The sequence below is a fragment of the Scleropages formosus genome, chromosome 9, assembly GCF_900964775.1.
Source record: "Scleropages formosus chromosome 9, fSclFor1.1, whole genome shotgun sequence".
NCBI classification, from domain to species: Eukaryota; Metazoa; Chordata; class Actinopteri; order Osteoglossiformes; family Osteoglossidae; genus Scleropages; species Scleropages formosus.
In genome coordinates, this window is record NC_041814.1 from 22824131 (window position 1) to 22847276 (window position 23146).

Here is a 23146-nt window from a genome sequence, read left to right on the forward strand (position 1 = left end):
ATTTACAAAATTTTCGCATTACCTCTGGCAGCTATACGGAAATACAAACTTTTGCTGATTTCTACATTACATTGTACGTTTTAATAGACTTCTGGGTATTTTGAAAGTATATTATATATATTTTGTTAGCATATTTATACAACTCTAATTGAGTTACTGAACTTTAGTGTACATTTTCAAGGATAAAAGTTAATGTTTTCCGTTTTAGATTGACCTTCAGAAGTTGAAGTCTTCCTTTTGGTTCAATGTGGTTTGACTGATGTCGTTCATTTCATCAACTCTAAAATCGCAAAAAAAGAGGAGTTAAGAGCTCAGCTGGAACAAAAAACCAACAAAGAGAGGGTTCACCAATCACTCGATTGAAAACCTATTCCCTGTAAGTACAAATCATTAATATATACACAAATAGTTAAAAAATAAAAGTTAACTGGATGCTACTTTGTAGGTGAGTAATTGTAAGTTTTTTGGGATCTGCGGGTATAATTTGGAGTCTGAAATCACTTTGTCATAGTCTAACTTTTTCTTGAATCTCTGAAAATGTGCCAACATTCAGTTGATCCACTTGTATCGAGGACCTTTCATATGCATGCGCACATTACAGTGGGCCCCCCTGGCTTCCATATCCTTTCGTACTCTGTGCGGAGAGCTTCCCTGCTGCTGGAGCATCCAGTGTGAAGATTTTGGCAGACTTAACCCCAGGGAGCGCCTCACTTCCCAGGCCAACATCACAGTCTGTTCCCCCAGCGCCTTTTCGGTGGCAGCCGATGCGTTCTCCTCGCTGCCTGTCTGCTCCTCCTCGCTTGAAGGGCCCTAACCCGTGCCCGGGGGCCGTGCAGCAGCGGTGTCTCCTTGTGAAGCGGCACCTCCAGCCGCGTTGCCCTGTGCGTCCGTCTCGTTTTCCGTGCACGGTTCAAGACCGCGTTGTCCTCAAAACCCATTTTATTTCCCTGAAAGTCCGCCTTGTTGTGGAGCCTAAAAGAAACGGAGGTGTCTTGAATTTTGAGCTGAATGATCCACAAGGGAAACAATAAATTGCAAATGACTTGCACAGCTGCTCTTTTTTATAGTACCTCTGAAATTCAAACACTGAATATCATTACAGGAACTTTTTAATAGTCTTTCACCCCTCTGTTATTAATTTTTACCATCAGCCTTTGGTTATTACAAAATTAACGGTGGCGCAGCAGTAAAATTTAACATAATCATGCTTGTCAGAATTTGGCGGCTTCAGAAAATGTGCATTAATCTGGAATCAGCATGAAGTTTAATGATCATAAAGCTTGTTTATCTGCAGCAACTCGCAGCACTTTGGGTTTGTCAAGGTCAAATATTTTTCACAAGATGATGGAAGTGACGGTGCCAGTGGGAAGTGCTAGAACTTTGGCAAACTGAAAATTAACTGGTTTTGGGAGTAGAAAGGATGTTTTTGGGATGCATTTAGGGATGTCTACATTTTCCCCATTAAAAAGACAGGGGTTACCATGGAAATGTGCCAGAATGTCAGGGGATAGCATGGCTCTGTTCAGGGAGATCTGCCAAGAACTTTCCTCAAACACGGAGACTGGTGTCCAGGGCTCAAGGCCAGGTACAAAAGTGCATATGGGAAGATTTTCCAAATGTATTCATAGTATCTCAAATTTTCACTTTTATATGAAAATCACTAATTTTAGGAGTTTGGGAAGCTATGTATAAATATGGTGTATAAATAAATCGTTGTTATCTGCTGTATGCAAACATTAGTAGGTCTGATTACATTTAATAACGTTTAAATATTAAACAACCGTCAGATCAACTTTATATCGCATAAAATTTTTTCAAAACATTGGTCTGCAAAAATGGAATGAGTCACGCAGAAAACCGGTGAGAAATATTTATATAATAAATGAATATTTTTGCTCCTCTTTAGTAGCCTTCATTTCAGAAGACTCATGTGTCTCCCAAACAATAAATTAAATATATTACAGGTTTAATTCTTTGTTTTTTACGCCAAAAACTAGTGAATTAATTAGCTGAGCTACTTATTCAATGCACCCTGTAGCGTTGTCAGACTAGCCGTTCGGTGGGAGCTGCATTAGGAAACTGCAGAGCACCGTGTGGTAGGAACCTGCATCCAAGGCCCCGCTGTGTCACGTTACACGTCTATCGCAAGAACGCCCAGGGAACATGAATTGGCCCCTATTCCCGTGGGTTTTCTCACCTGCATTGCTCACAGCAACAGCAACGGTCTGTGAGATCCTTCAGGGCTGTGCCATGCGCAAGGATCTCTTCCAAGCGTGTTTCTTCACCTGATGAAGCCTCCAGCCTGCAGAGCGAAAAGAAGCTGCTGGCTCACAGAATACATATCAGAGGAGGTGTGGGCCTCTGTTACTCCTCCCAGGTTTGAACCGGTGGTGCTTAAGACACAACAACTGGGTACCTGGCTTTGAATAAATGGTGGGGAAAAAAGTAAATAATGGTCTGTGGGAAGTAGTGGATTACCACAATTTCACATTAAATGGCACTCTGCTGGCAGAAAATCTGTGACACACCGACTTCAAAAAAAGAAAAAAAAAAAACATCAGGAGTTTAAAATTACAAAACTTGCTCCTCTAGGTGCTCGAGGGAGCATGGCTAAAGACAGAAATCATTATGATGGGTATTCTAAGTATCTGCTGTCTGTGGTGTAATGTGTCATACTAATGGCCGTTCTGTTTCCAACAAATATTATGCTAATTGTCTGTCAGATAAAAGTAGTGGAAACTTTTTTCAAACACGCAAGGTCAAAATTGTTCATTTCAATTAATCTGCAGTGGATAGATTATAAAATATTATATTTTGATTCAGGGGGCATGGTGGCGCACTGAGTTTTGCTTGGTCCTGCTCTCTGGTGGGTTTGGGGTTCAAATCCTGCTTGGGGTGCCTTGTGGTGGACTGGCGTCCCATCCTGGGTATGTCCCCTCCCCCTCCAGCCTTGGACTATATGTGTGTATTTTGATTCATATTATGTATTGTTTTGTCAGACATTACCAGTTACGTGGATTCACACACACACACACACACACACACACACACACACACACTGGCTGACATTGGTTGTCCCAAGTTGGGTCGCGGCAAACCGGAGCCTAACCCAGCAACACAGGGCACAAGGATGGAAGAGGAGGGGACACACCCAGGACGGGATGCCAGGCCACAGCAAGGCACCCCAAACAGGACCTGAAACCCCAGACCCGTCATGCCACCGCGCCCGCCCATGTGGAATTACTAAATGCTAAAGCTCTGCCCCCCTTATATGACTTTACATTCACGTACTGTCAGCTACTGTTTCAAAGATGCAACAACAGCAAATCACAAATCTATTCATAATGTCTCCTGGACACTGCTGTATAAAGTTCTACACTGGTTTGAACCCTTCCAATGACAAGAAGTCGCATGACACCAAGAAACAGCTACAAGAGAAACTTGACCGTGTTACTTTAAGGGGAAACTGTGACCGCAAACATGACGGGGGCTAAAAATAACCCATCCTCACGGGAATTCTGTTAAGTAACTCATTCATGGATTTTAATATTAAAAACACAATTTAACCTCAGCCTAAATGTGCATGAGCCAGAGGAGTGACACATCTGCTCACGGTTGCCATCCATTTGCAAATAAGGCAAAGCAATTTATTAGATCTATTTCCCGTGACCCAAGATGAGTATCTCGATACGCACTTTCCTTGAATTGCAAAATGCAGAAATCAAGAAATGCATGGGCCTTCCACCTGCTACACAAAATTTTGCTTCACAGTGTCACGAAATGCTTTAGTTTTGAGAAATATTCTGCAAAGCATACAGCCAAACTCCCAGCATTATTAATTCAAACGTATGGAATAATTTGCCATATTATATTAGATTATTTTTTCAGCACTTGTGCTTTCTTTGTCATAATACCCCCACATCCGCCCCAATTTTCCCCAGGTTCATCGCTCTGCTTTCTGATAATTCCCCTGTATTAACTGGCTGCAGTTATTACCCTTTATATGAGATGTTGAAAGCAGTTTATGAGATTCTGGTCCCAGTGGATAATGTGATGGAGTTGAAGCGGGCTGTCATCCAAAACTTTATAATAGCGTCAGTTGGGAAATACACAGTGGCATGGATTATTGATAGAGTCGTATCTCCGGTTCTGCTGACAAATTTGAGGCCTCCGTTGCAGGGCACCTAATCTTAAAAAATATCTCTGCTAATACGTCCCTTTTGTGTGTTCTCTCCGGTTTATTCTGTGCATTTCCTTGCCTTAGCTTGTGATTTATAGTCTCACTTTGACCTAAATGACAGTGCAAAGATTGATAAGCACAAGTGGCACCCACATGTTCCTAAACAATTTACTGCACTTTGAGTAAAGCCTGGCACTGTCAGAAAAGAGCCATAAAGTACTGCAGCTGTTGTATGATGGAGCTAATATAATGGCAGTAGAAAGGCTGGTACTTATCATGCATCGAGGAAACTGGATGACTTGCACACTTATGCATCTTAGTTAAAAGATGAGCACGCTTTTACTAAAACATGTTTGTTTGACTTCATTGGGGTAGGGTTAAACATTAATTGTTATAATGGAACCTGTGTACAAGCTCTGATTATTCATTTGTTGATGACTGACTTCCTGCAGATTATTGTTTTCAAACTCCTATGGAAACAAAAAATACTGTGTTTGTTCTATTAATCATATTCCTTGTCTGAGCTCTGATTTTTCAAGACCTCACATCCATAGGGTGGATATGAATAAATACATTTATAAGCCTTCTAATCGTATTTCCGATCAAATATTTACCAGCCCAATATGAGTATTTCGCTCTTTGTTCATTATCAATTATTGCACATCGGTCCGTCATAGAGTTACAATATATGTCCAAATTCCACTTGCTTTTTCATGCTGACAAATGTGTTACACGTCCCATTATTTAAAGTCCCAAGTAAATTACAATCTTCAGTAAAGACTGGGGTAAAAGGTAACTAGAAGGCGACAGCTAAAGGGTACTAAATTCAAGATTAAACAAAAATCTATTATTGATCAACAGGAAGATTTGTAAACTTTCTCTTGTGGTTTTTAAAAGCATGCTCACTCTGTTTCTGATATTCCAGCTCTGCATGCAGAAGTTAAATAGGAAAAAAAAAAAAAAGGTTCTAAAAACCAGACTGCTCACATGCCCAGGAGAAAATAGACACTTTGCAAACAGCAGCACATCCTGTGGTCGGTGGGGGACTTCCTTGGGGACACACCTCCAGGGACTTTGTTCCTGCTTCATGCTTTATGCTTCCGGGACGGGCTTCCGTGACTCATTCCCGCATGGCAAAGTTTTCAAAAACATCTCTGTGGTAGAAGAGGACAAATCTAAGAAGTTCGACTCGGTAATGGGGGCGGGAGGAGGAAGGCCGGGAATCATCATAAAATGGGTAGTATTATAACCATCCCTGGAAAAGCTTCTGCGGCAGACAGGAAAGAGCATGGAGTCCCCCGTCGGGTACTAAACTTTCTGCTGGTGCCTCTGAAGAAATTTAGAACTCAGCATAAAATCTTTTTCAAACAGCTGTTGCCAAGAAAAGTATAAAATCATGATCTATCTAGTAGCACATAAAAGCTATATTCACAATATTTACATTTATAATAATAATAATAATAACAACTACACAATAAATACACTGTCTTTATCAAGATAATTACAATGAATAATTACAGTAAAAATTACACAGTTGTTTAAATAGGTCAATAATTGTAAGTAGCTTTGTAAATAAACCTAACATTAAAAGTTGCTTTGGATAAAAGCATCAGATATATGCAGCGGGTTTGACTGGGTCCTGCTCTCCAGTGGGTCTGGGGTTCGAGTCCTGCTTGGGGTCCCCTGTAATGGCCTGACATCCCATCTTGGGTGTGTCACCTCCCCCTCCAGCCTTCCATCCTTTTATTACTACTACTACTGAGAGTAATAATAAGTACTAGTGCTACATAGGTGGCATTTCTATCCAATGCAACTTATAGCTTTGTCATTTACTCAACTGCATATTTTATAGGAATGAAGAAGTTTAATACCTTGTTCAGTGCTATATTCGGACCCCTCACCGGAAGGCTTTACTCAGCAAATTCTGGTAATTCTACATCAAATTTAAACTGACTGATTGATTTTTTAGCAAAAATTCCCAAGTGCGACTCTTTCCCTTCTCATACTCTTACAGGTTCCACCAACTTTTACGCTCCCAATTAATTCAGGGGTTTTATTTTGCAAGTCTCATTATTTCATTTTTCTCTTCTGTGTAGCACAACATATTGGTATTCATGAAAAAGAGGATTTAAAGCCATTGCTATTTGCAACCATTATTTAAAACTGTCACATTTTAGCAGTGATGTAAAATACCTACAGTTTTTTTTCCTTACAGACCTTTCTACCTTTTAACCCCTTTGAGCTAAAGAAAGAGTCGAAGTAGCTGAGTGAGTTCATCTTGCTGGCAGACACTGTTGGTCTTGGCCACAGAGGATTCCACGTTCATACCTGGTCAGTCATGTTCACCTTGTTGCATGCAGGTTGTGTACAAAAGACATCTGACAGTATTTTTATTTATTTATTTATTTTTTAAATTTAATCAGGCACGTCTGCGGGCTAGGGGCGCAGTGGCACGGTGGTTTTTGGCTGGGTCCTGCTCTCTGCCACGTTCTGGGGTTCAAGTCCTGCTTGGGGTGCCTTGCAATGGATTGGCGTCCCGCCCAGGGTGTGTCCCCTCCCCCTCTAGCCTTTTGTCCTGTGTTGTCAGGTTAGACTCCGGTTTGCCGCGACCCCGCTTGGGACAAATGGTTTCAGACTGTGTGTATGAGTTTGGTGAGGAAGCGAATGATTCAGAGTTCGAGGACACAGAGGAAGTCCTGCAGATGGAGTGGGACTAAGAGACATGTAGTGAACAGAATGGAAGGGTTGGCAGAGCGAGGGGGTAGAAGACAGAGACAGGTGTTTGTATGTGGGCAGGGAGGCCACTGTCCCCATGTACAGGCTGTTAGTAGGGAAGATCCGTCTATCAGTGGATTGTGCTGCTGTGCACAACACAGTGCGTCACTGGGGACTTTGCGTACCCTTGGACTTGTGTTTTTCCTCAGATATGTGTCAGACTTTGTTCACAGCTACCATTGAGCTCCATCCGCTTTTCCGAAGGAACTTTTTAATCTATTTTTAATAAGGCTTTCTCATTTCTTTGTTTGACGTCACGTCGCGTTGCACCGTGAACGAAACGCCGACCTATCATATTTTACATTTTATGGCATTTCTGAAAAGGATCGCTGCAGTGTTATTGAAATACTGCACCTTGGTTACAGTAGTGCAGACCTGCAGAAAGGTGACAGAGAATGCTTCAGAGTCACTCCAGCTTCAGGGGTCTCCTTCCTTCCTTTCTTGGGCTTATTGGAGGTACCCTGTCAGTAGCTAAGGACACACGGACCCAGGACAAACACATCGCATCACCACATTGTCACTGTGCTGCAGCGGTGGAGCCGCTTTTGTAATCAGTACAGCTGTCAACAGATGGAGCTCATGCTGACATGCATTGTTTAAATGTGGCGGCTGAAACCGGCAGCAGGTCTTCAAAGGGACGCAACATGAGATGCCCTCAAAAGTTTCCATCCCTGCGGTGTCCCTGGTCAGTGCGGGTATAGGTGGTACAGAAGATCATGCCCAAACATTTCTTGACGACCTTCATCTCTCAGCTGCTAGCTGTCAGCCAAATGTCACCTTTAACCATGGACACTCACTCTAATGTGAAAGGCCTTAAGGTTTGGCAAATGTTCCATGTTATTATTATTATTATTATGGTATAATTATGTTGCTTAGCTGACGTTTGTATTTAGGGCAACTTGTAATTTTTCCCATTTTGCACAGTTGGATATTATACTGAAGCATTTAAGCACAGTTGCTCAGGAATTCTGAGACAGACCCTCTCACAGGACTTAAACCAGGAATGTTCTGGTCATAAGCTAAAGTCTGTCACCACTCTGATACCTGTTGCTCATAAATGAAAAGCTTATGGAAGCTGAGCTCTGCAAACTACCCTTAAATTTAATACAAACATAGCCACCTTGGAAAATGGGTGTCTTCTAAACATGTTTCCCAAAAGTGGTAAGGAGGGATTAGGGTAAATCTAGTGTCAACGAGCGTGTCGTTAATATATTTTGATTAATGCTTTATACGATTCCATCGCATTTTTTTGCCCATGTGCACAACCTCTGCGGTATCTGTGAGTATGAAAAGATGAGCTTGTTCATTGCCATCTTACCTTATCCCACAAGGGGCTGTAAATGGATATAAGAAAGCATATAAGAAATAACTGGAGAGAATATTAACTTGCATCTGTTGTAGAAGAATCTAAGCACACTGCTAATGTGCCCTGTGTTTACTTCTGATGTGGGGTTTCTGAATTAGTTTGCACTGGTACGTTTGTAAGCACCTGGGAAAATCACTAGATTTGTTTCCAACATTGTGGAATATGATTAGGACCAGTCTATTATTGCCATGGGCATAATTAAAAACTGTGTATACAGCATTATTTGATTGCAAATAGGAAATGATACTGAGGTGGTGGGGTGTGAGTTGTTAATTATTTAGTGAAACCAAGCCAAGCAAGGTATTCGCAGGGCTGTTTATTAATTTGCTTTAATAGATAAAATGCATTATTCTTGTGGGTTTGGGCCACAGGAAAGGTTGTGTGGGGGGGTATGCTGAGTGATCCCTGATACGCCAAAACAAAAGATAAGTACAGTATACATAGGTGTCTTAGGAATATTCCATTTTACTGCCCGTGCATGATAATTTGCCTCCAGTCATATTACCACCAGTATTACCGAGCTATTTATTTTTGGTAATATGCTTCCAATGTTTAAAGGCATTTCTTAAATCACGCAAAAAAATAACGTCAGGATGCAGTGTCTGTTATTTACTTGTGTGCACACATAAGGCCGTGTGTCCTTTTGTAAAATGCTGAAAAGGGACTACTTTAATTATAACCTTATATTGTAGGATGATATGTGGTGTGCCTTGCACCGTTTCTGTGTGAAGCAGGCTTGAGCGGCTGGCAAACAAGGTGCCGCACTCCCCCAGTGCTCTCCTGACATCTCACCATCTGGAGCCGATCTCTCCGACGAAGGACAACGTGCCAATATGAAGGTCCATTATTTCTGCTGTCGAATCTTCGGTGACAATCTTCTATGCTAATAAACTTTGGTAAAAGGAAAATAATTTTGGCCATATCGATTGGCAAACAGTGCACGTTGCATGTGTAGAACCAGCAAAATCATTGTAACGTTGTAAACAAGGCCATAGGAGGCATGGAATCAGCTGCCAACAGGTTAGAAAACCATGTGCTTCTTCTTGATGGCTTCATCCTGAAAGGTCTACATCGAACACGAGACAATGACTGTGCAATAAATCGTTCAGTCTGAAAAATGGGCCTTGAAGTGCCTGGAACTTCCGTGATACCGTTGAAATGGTCTACACCCCCCATGCAGCTCTACACATTTGCTAATGACAGGATGGATGAATATTTGCACGAGCCAATTTTACAGCAATTCAAACACAGATACTGTAATATCCTCTCGAGTCCCAGCCATCCATTTTTGTCCACTTTAGAGGACATATGTTTAGTGTGTCTTCCAAACAGTACGTGCTACGCTGCTGAGTTGTAATGCACCTTACGGATGACAGTCTATGCATTTAAATGACACGACATGTTTCAGGGTGGAGCTTGGAAACTTATTAGAAATGCTGAGAATACTTCCGAAACCCTTTTTTATATGTTTCAGAACGATAATGCTGGAGAACCAATTAAGGGGTTTTCTGAAGACATCTATTAAATATTATATCATGCTTAGAAAAACATTTTTTTCTAAAACATGCTAAGCAGTATAATTTTGAAAATTTTAACTTTCTATGCAGTTTCATATTATAGGCAAAATTAATCACTAGTTTAACTTCCTCAGTCAATATACCGTACCACTTGAAGCATAGTTCAAGCTCACTAAAATTCAAGATTTTCCTTCATAGCAATATTTTACTTTTATTAAAAGAAACAATGCTATGCAAAGGCAACATTGTTTTCCTTATAATATGCAAATAGATCTGTGTGCAGAAAACAATACTGTGTAGGAACAGCATTGTTTTCTCTACAATATGCAAATAGAGCTGTGCACAGAAAGGACTTTAGAAGTACAAGAACCAAGAATTCTTCACAGTTCATATAATTAATCTTGATCTTGCACTTACTTTCTCAGTAGCCTTTGTAGGGTATTTTTATAAAAATTGAAGTGATTCCTGATCGCGACCTCAAAGTTCACACATTGCAGAAATCATAAGTGCTGATTCTGTGTCTTTAATAAATCTGTGTCTTTGTTTTATTGACAATGTTGTAATGACAATTAACGATTTTTATACAATTGTTAATCTCTGTATGATGGGCATTTATTAATTTAATTAGCAGCAACATTATTTTAATTAGCAAACACATTTCCAATCCCTTGGATTCCAATACACTGTATATTTTTACAGTAACAGTCAGCAGCCCAAACAGTATATCCTCTCAGACACATCTTCCAGGGTCTCAGAGGGTAGTGTAATGTACTGTAGTTTTCTGTAGTGTGGTGTTAGGTTTGCAGTAGTTAACTTTTTGCTTAATTGGTGCTCTTCTGTTAGATTTCTGAAGATATAATAAACCTTTGAAATAAATCTCCACATGTATGACATAACTCAAATTCTTTTGCTTAACATGCAACCCAAAATTACTTGAATAATAAGTAAGTAAATAAGTAAATAAAAAAATAAATGTGAGTCCATTCGAAATTGTAATTAAGCCTGCTTATCTGACATATCACAAAACATACACAACTTCCTGTACTTTTCACACCTACTTCATATTTCATTGAAAATGACTGTGATGCAAAAGGAATAAAAAGATGAAGAAAGATAAATTAGTAAATATCTCCTCCAAATTGCACTACTTTTCAACTAAATGCAGTTTTGAACCAAATGGGGTAGTTGAATCAGATTTGGATTTATATGACTGTGCAAATTTGAGAGGGGGAAAAAAAAAAAAAGTTTGCTTTGCTTAGATTTTGCATTTTAAACACATTATGCCATAGATTTAGCTGTGCAGTTACAGTTTAATGTTACTTTTTCAATGTAATATTTTCAGATATTCTCATCTTTGAAAGTAAAAAAACCATATTTTAAAAAGCACATTACAAAATATGCACTTACTGAGCATATTATACATATTTTTCAATTGTTTGTCTTGTGCTTGAAATAACTATTCTAAAGAACAATGTTTCTACAGTGTGATTCTTTTATCTTTTTCCTCCCGTGACTGCGCAAGATAAATGCCAAAGAAACAGATGTGGTGAAACTGCACTCGGAACACATAGATCAGCCCACAACCCATCCATCCCTGCTGGTTGTGTGTACTGCTGCCTGCAAAATGATAAACAGAGGCAGTGAAACTGAGTACTGCCCTGCAATTTGTCAAAAAATACTACAATTTAATTATTATTATTTGTGTTATTTTGCAAGAACAGGTATAGCAAAATGGGGAAATGATAGTTAGACTAACTTCCACCACCTCTCCTATGTGTGCATGGGGCTGGAACAGAACAATCTGGAAAAGAGCACCTAGTACTTGTATGGGCACTTACATGACCAAGGTACTTCAGTTTAAAGCAATTATACTATGGGGAAAACAGTGAGGATTCACAAAAAGTATGGAAACATGACATGTGGACAAGTCTTGATGGTTTTCACATAGAAATTACCTTTTCCATTAGTATTTACAACACTATTGTCATTCAAAGCATCAGGATTTTATTTATTTGTAATGCTTTCGTTAAGCTTGGTGTTCGGAAAGGTGTTGCTAGTTACGTTAAGGAAGGTTGGGACTGGATCTGGGAAATCTTCTGATGCAGCTGATGACTCAGTGGTCTGAATTATTAACATATTAACATGAACTATTGTCAATGCACAAGAAATCTGTCCAAAAAAAAGAAGAAGGAAAAAAAAAAACCTCCAAAACCTAAAATATTGGCACAAAGTGTCGTGATCCAGCTTGATCAAGCTGTTAAATTAATTAGCTGAAGGGTACTTGTAATGCTGAAAACGTAAGGATTGGAACCTTTTAGGCAGTTCATATGTTTTTGTATGCTGCACCCTGGAACCCTGGAACCTAGAGATAGTACCCAAGTCTGAGTGAAAAGCAGATGCACAGCATGAGAGAAACAATGCTTTTCAAACAGCCACCTCAAAGTCTAGTTGCAGTCAACATCCTTAACTGATATATAGTTCAGACTCAATGTAAGACTTCCTGAACACCTTTTTTTTTCTAATGGGGTTAATGGAAGACATGGTGCATAGTATAGTGCTACTGAATTACAAATTATATAGCTATAATTAGTTATTTCAAAATGACACCTTCACATAAATATTTTGAAAATTTGCAGTTGCCTGTTGCATCTTTAAAATTGTCATTTTCAGGTACGGAACTTAATATTTCACAGTTTACAAAAACAAACACATTAAAAAAATACTTTCTGTCAGGTTTGCAGTATTTCATAATGTGCAGCATTGACATTAAGAACCATTTTTGTGTATTTAAAATGCAAGTTGTGAATAGCTGGTGCTAATAGGAATTCAGAGGCTGGGTGAGAGAAAGATAAATTCCCTAATCATAGGATGAAAGCCTGGTACATCTACAGGACTGGTATTTGTCAAGCTGTCAGATGTTTTCCGTGTGACTAGCAGGTGAAGGGAAGCATGCCGAGTGCACGCTTGTGCATAATAATAGACAGCGAGGCAGCAGAATTAAAACACAGAGGCAACAAAGATGAGCATATCCTCAAAGCGGAGTCATTTCTGAGTTTTATTTAGTCAGTGCCCTCAAATTGTGCCCCTAAACATGGTCATCTTGCTCAGACCTAGTGTTCATTCTTGCTTAAGTAAATCAGAAGTATGTTTTTTTCTTTTCTTCTTTCCCCGACTGCCACTGCATTTGGTTTGATTAAAGCTATGCCAAAGGCTAAAAGCTGTCCACATCCCTTTTTAAACCTGTTTTTATTTCTGACCTTTCCGTTTTAGCCAAGCTTTTTTGGTATGAAGACCTGACACAACGCGACATGTTGCCAGTTCAGTAAACATGTAAAGTGTTGTGAAGGAACATAAAGAAAATCACCTCAAATCAACTCTCAAGCAGCAAATATCTTCACACTTTCTTAGGTTTTTTTTTTTCCTCATTTTTTTTCGTTAAGGGTTTGATTGTTTGATATTTTTTTTTTTTTAAATTTTCCAAATCATCTTAATGTGATGAAATATTGACTAGCAGGAGTCTGCAGAATCATCTTAATCTGCAGCAACATTAAATAGTATGATACACTCTGACTTTCCTCCCTAGTGGTACAGATTAATACATATTAATGTCTCATCTAATCTATACCGTAGGCGTAGGGCCTCAGCTGTGATTCAATCAATGCAGTCCCACCCTCCATGCTGGTGTTTGTGGCTGCAGGCTTTAGTGTAAAAACTGGCTATTATTATTTGTATTAGATGTTTATAAAAGAAAGAGTTTTCATTCCTCTGACTGCTCATTTGAAATAATATTCTTTGAGGTGCTCTGAGTAAGTATGTTCCAATCCTCACCAACAAAAGAAAGATGGGAAATATTGGTCAACGGAGGCATGTTAGTAATAGATGTTAAGGAAATGCTGTCAGAAAAAGTTGGCAATCAATCGGGTCAGTCAAATGTTATACTTGACTGACTCGACAGAGCAGTGGGCTATGCTATCGTAATTGCTTCAGTATCATATACATGGAGCTGTAATTAAAGCCTGTGGTTGCTGGCTGTCAGAATATCTGTAACGCCACATAAATGCAAGAAGCTGGAATGTGTTTAGCTTTCGTTGCTCCGCCTAGTGGCAGTGCATTGTGATTTTCACTGGTCTCCTCCTTTTCATTATGTCAATCACACACTCCCCTCTTCCAAAACACTGAGAAAAAAATTACATCTGAAAACGTTTGGTATGTTTGGAACGCCTATACCTGGATGTCTGTGATCAATGTTGTGATCGATGTGCCCCATTGCTGTCTGAATGGTGGCAGTGTCCCAGGCCAAGAACATTCTGGATGCCAAAGGAGTTGCATTCTTTAAAAGTACAAGCAATCTCTTCAGATTTCCTACCTTGGCTGCTGAGCTCCTGAACTCCCCATCACTTCAGCTTTCTAAAGTAGGGCTGGCCTTCTTTTTATTATAGCACGTTTTTCACTCTTACTGCTTAACCCTTTTGCCAAAGCTGATTTTTGCCTTTTGACACAATATTCTTTTCATTTCCAGGAACTTTCTTTTCATTGACAATGTCTTGAGGGAAGGATAGTCTTGGCATAGCTCTCCGAAGGTCATTCTTTCAAGTGTGTGTTTTTTGTTTCCCTTTGTGTTGCATCAAGTTTTGCTTTAAGGCCATTTTTTGTGGGAATTAACTTCCCTTGTTTTAAAATTCATACTAGATGGTATACTTCCCTTTTAAGGCGTCGGCAATGGTTGATCATATGTAACATATTGAAATGAGGCTGAGTAACATTCAATAATAACTTGTCAAAAGCTCAGGAAACACAGTCCATGGACTGTGATAGCTTTGACATAACTGGACCCCCTGCAAGGTGGAATGGAGGTGTGGGGGGCAGGTTGATGTGCAGCCATCCCTGAGGGGTTGATGCTCGTTGCTCATCCTTCACATCATATGTGTCTCCAACATGGTTGTCTCACGGATGCTTCCTGAATCAGCAATCACATCAATCATTTAAACCAGATTCCCAAAAACGGCAGAGTGCGGACACAACTGCGGCTGCTCAGGTCCGCTCCTCTTGGGCTTTGGCATAGGTGACCCCAGCCTGTAGATGCTGCAGGGCAGACATGCAAGTTCCATCCAAATCATCTTCACTTTTCACTACAAATTAGATGCCTTTGATGTGCAACACATCCTTCTTAAATGCAATGCATAGGTTGGATTGAGTGAGGATGATGCATTGTTACTCGCGTCTTTCACCATAAAAACAACATAGCCATCCAGTATCGTTCATATAAAAATTATTATTGATTTTGCAAACTTGTTTTGGCTCCTCAGTAAACTGTTTCATAATAATTACATTATATAAGATCTTGAGTCTCGCAAGAATCTTATTTCTAATCTGTTGAAAAGCACCCCTTATTTTAGTCATTTATGCCTGTGACACATTGAGGAAAAAAAGGAAATTTCAACTCTTGCAGTCTGTCAGTCACCATTTTGAAACTTTGGCTGTGTTTAAGTGCAGCTTTGGCCAGGTTACATGAATGTTACCATAGATGGATGGAATGTACATTAATCCAGCTATATATCACACTGCCACATAACTAATATTCATCACAGCTCATTATTTTAGAGGAAAAAGTGTGGCCAAAATCTATGGCAGGCTCAGTCGCACATTCTATTTACACCCTGCATGGCTGAACAGCATTAAGGAAAGGTGAGAAACAAAATGAGCACCACAGACTGAACTGCTATAAATACATTAAATGATGCACAATGAGCATTGTTAAAGGCCATTTGCCTTGAATATGTCAAACCACTTGCTGAACTGTTTTCCAATTGAATAGAGGGTGTCAAATGTCCTTATTTGTCGGCTCAGTGCTGTCTTATTATATTTATTAAAGTTTTCATAAGTGTAGGGGTCAAAGTATGTTGTTAATGAGTGCAGAGTCCTCCCCAATTAGGCTCCTCTAAGTGACTAATAGGTCCGTAGTCTCCAATATGAAAATAAGCTCTTTGCACTTAATGGCAGCTAATTGGGAACTGATTTGATGTTAGGAGAAGAATAATAACAGAAAAATATTTCTACAAACATTCTGCACAAATACACACCATTAAAATATGTTCAAAAGGACATTATTATTTTATTTGCATTTCACTGTGTTCTTCCATATAACATTTTCTGTGCACCTCATAGTCAGGTTACCACTAACTGTTTTGATGATTTCTTCAACCAAGGCAACAAACAAAGTTAGCTGGGCATCTTTTTAATGATTAACCCGTTTAAATAGCAGGGTACTCTCTCCATAGCTATTGAAGGTAAGTATCTTCATCAAGGGTACTACAGCAGGAGCTGGGATTCAAACCAGGAACCTTCAGGTTGCAAGACAGCATTCCTAATCATTATTCTCCCAGCTGGCCACCATATATACACACACATTTTCAGAACCACTTGTCCCATATGGGGTCGCGGGGAACTGGAGCCTGCCCGGCAACACAGGGCATAAGGCCGGAGGGGGCGGGGACAGACCCAGGACGGGACACCAGTCCATTGCAAGGCACCCCGAGCGGGACTCGAACCCCAGACCCACTTGAGAGCAGGACCCAGTCCAACCCACTGCGCCACCACGCCCCCCCACCATATATAAAGAACTCTAATTTTGCATTGCATTACACTACAAAGTTGATCTTTGTGTGTAAACCTGGCTCATTCCTTTGGATATTATAGTGCACAGGTAAGAACTTTTATAGAATATAGAATCTATATGGAATGTATTCTGTTAATGCACTGGTCAGACCACGTCATGTGCCCTACTTGTTTGGATGAGAATCCAGATGTACTAAGTTACTGGTATTTAGGTACACAGTTAAAGTGAAATGTCTCACCTTTGTGGGGAATGCATTTATCTCATATATTCCTCTCCTAATATATCCACAGTTGCCCCCGCTCTTGCACCGATCCCATTGCATCCATTAAATATTACTCACAATCCTTCCCTTGGACTTTTGCAATTTGCAAACAGCTGTTGTTGTGCAAAATTTGCTCCTCATTTCCAGTGCACATTACCTAAGTGCATCCTTGGAGACTTTGATATAATATTTTGCTGTGGGAATGAGGGAACAGGAAGATGAGTAAGGGCATCAGCAGGGGGTAAGAGCATGAGGTGAAGTTGGAGGGGGTGCGAGGAAGTTGACAAGGCATGAATCCAAAACACTGTGAGAGATGAAATTTACAGTACTTGCATAGTATCTACATGCTGATGCATAGAAGATTTATGTCCATTCATAGAAGAATCAATATTCCTACCATTCTTTACATTCAGAAATTTTCTTTTTATTACATATGGTTCGCTGTCAGTCTATTTTTGGATCACCTGGCCACCTACGGTCTCCTTAGCATTGTATGTCCTAAGTTTTCTTCAAAGGCAATAATTTCATGAATCATACTGTAGACTATAGCATCAGCACTGACATAGCTGATGACATCACTATTAACTTAAAAAAAAAACCCAAAAACTTTGACAAATATGTCTAAGTTTGGTTGCCTGAATATTTGCCAAGAGAGGACACATACACTTTGGATGGATGTGCATTAACAGTTATTTAGCAGTTTGTAAGCACTTAATTAGAATCTCAAAAAGAAATAAGGGCCTATTAAACTTCTCCATTTCATTCTTGAAAACTGCAAAATCTAGAAGTGATCAAAGAGGCACAGCTTTCTCTTCGCAGTCATTTTCGTGGAAATGTGAAAGAAACAGCGAGCTTTTGAACTGACAGGCACCCCTTTGTATAACACCGGAAGTCATGTGTGCACAGGTGAGTCATCTCGCCACCGCAATCATATGATCCGTCTCTCCCCCACAGAAAATTCACTCTGTGTGTCTTTTTATAAATCTTTCAGGAGGAATTTTTAACAGATGTCACTCTGACAATGCACTGCTTATTTGCAGCATGCCAGGCAGCGAGGTTCTCAGACAAAGTTTTTTGAAAAAAAAAAAAAAAAAAAAGACAATAATCCAGCGTACAGAGAGACGGGGTTCATTGTTAGACAGGACACAGACGAACACAGGATTGGATGTTGCGAAATATCATCCAGACATTCGCTCTTCTTTCTTGCATATAAAAATGGCTTACAGCAATGTTACTTCCAAATAGAAGAAAAGAACAAGCAAAAAAAAAAAAAAAGATATTTATATTGAAATATTAATTTAAGAATGATTTCATGGAACTTGCAGCCTTCAATGTCTTTTTTGTGTGTACATATGTTAAAGAAGCCCTGTGCAGTGGTAACTAACTGGTGCAATTACATTGTTATGAAGGTGTGCACCAGTTTCTCGAAAATGCAGCATCCATCAGTGTAAATATTTGTTGCCAGCTGAGAGTATCTTATAAGAACTTTCCAAGATTTTTTTGCTTTTGTAAAAGTGGTTTTGTGGGATTCCTGCTGTGACCTGCCGTCAATAAACATCTTGCTCAATGGGCAAAATCCTGCTGCCCAACAATATGAGCATATGAGCTGTTCTGTGCGCAGAAATAGGCAACATGAGCTGTGTAGTGCACTGATCTCCAGAGTGCTCTTTCTCTGTGCCGTCTCTTGACTATATTCATCTTTGCTTTAGAGTACATGCTGGCAGTTTGAAAGGAAAAATAAGGACTTTTATATTTTCATTTTACATATTTGACAGAATGAACCTTGATGCTGCATTGGGCAAGCAGTTCTGGATGGATGGATGGATGGATGGATGGATATTGGACAGAAAGTTCTAGAAAATCAGCATTTGCCTAATTGCATATTACCAGTTATTTCTACAACAACAGCAATGACAATAATAACATAAATGAAATGAAAAAGCAGCTGAGTAGGCACTTTACTAGGAGATTCCGGTGCACAGGATTAACACATTTCTTTGCTACTTCACGTAGTTGTCTTAAAAACAAAACAAACCAGATTTTATATCTCTGTTGAGCATTCCATGGGCTGGCTTTACTGGATAACGTTTTATTTATTTTTATACGGTGTGCAGTGGCTTCGACTTGCTGAATAATTGTATGCCCATTGTCTGGGATATGAAAGCTGCTCCCTTTTAATAGCTCCGCACTGCCTGGTGTGTCTCATCAATCATTGACTGAGGCTGGCTCCAGCGCCTTCCACTCGAACCGTAACCAAGTTACAGGCCTCACAAACTTACTTGAAGTTTTTAAAATGTGATAAAAGTAATCTGATTTTTCTGGAGTCAAGAAGGAAGCATACACATACACTCTCAGAGTTGTGAATAGATGGCACTAATTAACGCCTTTTATTATGCAACACGTGTAGTTGATTCCAGCTTTATTTATGAAAGGGATACAGACAATCTACGGTGGGGTGTTAGTGCACTACAGTATATAGGAACCTCCCCACTGGATTTTCCTCTCTCACTTTTTTATGCAGAGCCTTATTTTTCAAATGGATTTTTTAGTAGCCGGTAACCTGGCTGACATATTTTGGATAAATAATGCAACTTCATGTACTATGCCTGTGCAGTACAGTAGCGCCTTTTTCTTACATGTGGAATTTCATAAACCTGTTCCCTCTCTTATTTTGATATTGGGTAATGACAGCTAACTACGCTGAATGTTTAGAAGTTTGGAACTCATTTAAATAACCTGTATTGGTTTTGTTGTAACTCATGCAACATATTTCATTCATTGTGTCAGAGATTTGGAGACACCAATGGTTTATTTACGAAAGAGAGCTTGGTGTTGCTGAAATGTATCTATAGTATGCCTGCAGGGGAAACTGGGGAAATCAACAAAAGTGGAATAATAAAGAAGCAAATAAAAAGGTTAATGACAGGCAGACCCCCTTGTCTCTGCCCATTTAACACATGTTGCAGTGAAACTCATGAGTTTTAAAGTTTCACTCATTCCCTTTAATGTATAACTGCTCCATTCTTTATTATAACTGAGGAGTTCTGAGAGTAGAAATAATAATTAAAAATGGTTGTACATGATATAATGGTAAACTCTGTAAAAATTAAGACATGAAAAATGCTCCCTTTCGCTATAGTTAAACTGTACTGTTGACAGCTGCTGCTACCCTGACCCTAACTCTTTGAGTGTCATTTTCATTCCCTTCTAAAGAACCAAAATCTCCATAAAAAACTAAAACTTATGTATAAGTTATATAAGTCTATAAGTATGTGTATATTTTTGTCTGTATACATCACAGATACAGCCATATCATCTGTGATATCTGGGGGAACACACACACACACACACACACACACACACACACACACATTTTTTGTTTTTACCTGAACAGAATTTTAAGCTTTTTCAGCTTTCGTTCTCATATTCTACAGTATATGGCTTGATAAGATAGTAGGCCCGACAGTTGGTTAAAGCTTTGAGTTTTAAAGAACATTTTGGTGGCTGAAGTTCTAGGATAGACCCTGTTGTTGTTCCACTTAGTTTTTTGTCAACTCCACAGCTCACAACTTATCTTAAGGTTTTTTTTTTCTTCCTTCTATAGCAAGCTCACCTACGGAACTCAGAATTATACTGTTTTCCTATAGTGTGCTCAGAGAAAAGTTTCTGAACTCATATTACTGTACACTTGATGCTATAAATATCCACCCATCATTTTTACCCTAGATTTTGACTAATGGTTTGTTATATACTCTCCTTCAGTTACAGAACACAAGGGCTCATTTCTCTAGGTTTCATTTGTGATATTCAGTTTAAAAATCAAAACATTTTGAAAAAAGAAGATAATTAGTTGTAAAACCCTCACATGCTCCTTGCAGCTGTGAATTAATTCATTGCTTCACACATATCTTCAAGGTACATGTTCTTTAATAGCTGATGTTACTATAAGGACCATATCATTTGTGGCAACATGTTTTGGCAGCTCACCTAAAGGGAGGTTGTAGACCTTAAACCACAATATTGAAAAAGCCATGGTTGATGTTTTGAATGATCTCCTTATGGCTATTGTGCAACACATTTGTTCACTGCGAACTGGCAAAGTGCCTGAATTCATAAGTCCCAAACTGTTGTGAGAATAATTAACAGGTCTGTTACATATAGTAGTACTGTAGTATCTGCAGCACTGAGGATTAATTGTTCTGTTCACATCTGATAGGTGAACATGAGGTTCTTTCTTGCAGCATCAATGCATATTCAGTAGTCACATTTAAGGAGTGCTTCAAGTTTCAGTTTCGAGACCTCTCCTTTTTTAATGTTTGTTTGTTTCTTCTTCATAATTTCATCCCTCAAAATCATCTGGCATTACAACAAAACTATCTTTGTTATTGAGATCAATGGCTTTGATCAGCATGCTGATTTGTTACTTTCTTTTTCAAACATATAAGGCAGCCTATGCCCTTTATCATAAATCTGCTTAGTATTAAAATAGGCAAGACTCATTCTTTTGTGCTCTCCTCTAAAAGTTCCTCATTGTTCAGTGTTTTGTCAAAGCATAACATTTTATGGCTATATAGTTTTTAACATGGTGTCTAATTTGAAAATGTAAGTTAATTTCTTGCTTGAAAGAATTCAGTGCATTTTTTCTTCATGTATTATGTATATTTATTTGTGTTCTGATTTTCTCTTTTTTTGGATGCTGCTCTAAATTTTTAATCACATACATCAACATGCGTTTTAATATGCTCACATAGCTGGCTGATCCAGTGTGTCCTTGACAAAAGGTGATATACAGCAAAACCTTGTGCAGCCAAAATGCATTATACAGCTGATCAATATTAACCGAAAACAGGGGCTGCCATGAAAACTCGTATTTCAGATCACTGCTAGTTACAGTTTCAGTTCCCCAGACAGGAAAGATAATCATTGTTTTTATGATAAATTAAAGGAATGAGTTACAATGTTTGACATCCAAAGAGAAAACTTAATTTAGTTAGTAGCAGCACATAGCCCAAAATATCTGAAATAATGACTCCCAAACTTAGGAGACCTAATAGCAGGGTCAGATCTCTCTCTCTGTCTCAGGCTGAAAAATACTGACTCAATTTTTGTAATTATCAGGGAGTTGGGAGATGTGAATGAGTATATGTGCTGATCTCGCATGAATCTGAGGAGACAAAAAAAAAAAAAACAAAAAAAAAAAACTGATGTATATTTTTCTTGTTTTCTTACACATGGAACAGGCCAGTTGTTCACATTTTGCCTGACAGTAATAATTTTAAGGTCAGTAAAATCCCAGGAGGTCCTTTTGTAGTAGTACCCTTGGTGAAGGTCTTTAACTTCAGTTCTCAAGCTTTATCATTATATACACTTGTTAGTGACTTGAGCAACTGGCTAGGCAATGAAAAAATAAAAAGCTGCCCACAGTTGTAATCTACTGATATTTGCTTCTGACTATATCCCACAAAACTGCTAAACAGTTAAACTCATAGCTTCTGTTACAAACTCTAACTTACAATTTTTTAAAGATGTGAAACGTGTTTATTCATTTTAATTGCATTTTCTTTGCTGGTCTGTTTTCTAAGATTTCTCTGCTGCACGGCAAAAATTGCCTGCAGTTCTGCTTTCTATCATTAGGAGCAGAAAAATGCACCCAGACAGAACGGAAACTCAGAGACAGCTAGCCTGTATATTAATTTATTGTCTCTTATAAAAATCTACTAAGAGAATAAACAGAGTCACATTTCTGTTCGCTCGCTCATTTCCGTACACCGGCTGTCCTGGAAAGGGTCACAGCAGTCTGGAGCCCACCCATGCCACTCCATTGTAAAGTATAAATAATTTTTTTTAAAAACTGTTACAGTATTTTGACACCTAACAAATTGTGCCGACAAACATGTATGCGATGCATCACTTGGTCCTAGTGGCCAGTGTTGTGAAGTTTACTCAGACACACAGCTGGTACTTAAGATGAAACACTTCTAAATACATTCTCCCTATGTAATCCTCCACTACCCCACAAACCAGCTTAATTTTACTCCACTCTTTGATTCTGCTGTTGCATTTCATTTGAAATGTGGCTCTCTCTCACACTTTAAGTGAGAGGTTGTTGAGCTCAGTAATTTTTAAGTAGGCTTAATATTGATGTTTCTTCATTTTAATAAAAGATACAGTTAACTGGTGCCCATGTATTTTGCATCAAGCTCAATGTTTGCAATAAAGAGGAGCTCTGACACCCTGTATTGTATGAGCTGTTTAGCAAAATAGAGTAAAATCTTACAACAAATGTTCAGTTAATTTCAGCTATATCTTATGTTCTTAACAGTGCATAATCAGTGAATATATTACCTTTATGCATATAGCAAACCCTTTTCTCCAAAGCAGCTTCAACTGAACACAATATAATAGCATTTACAAAGCTTGATATACTACT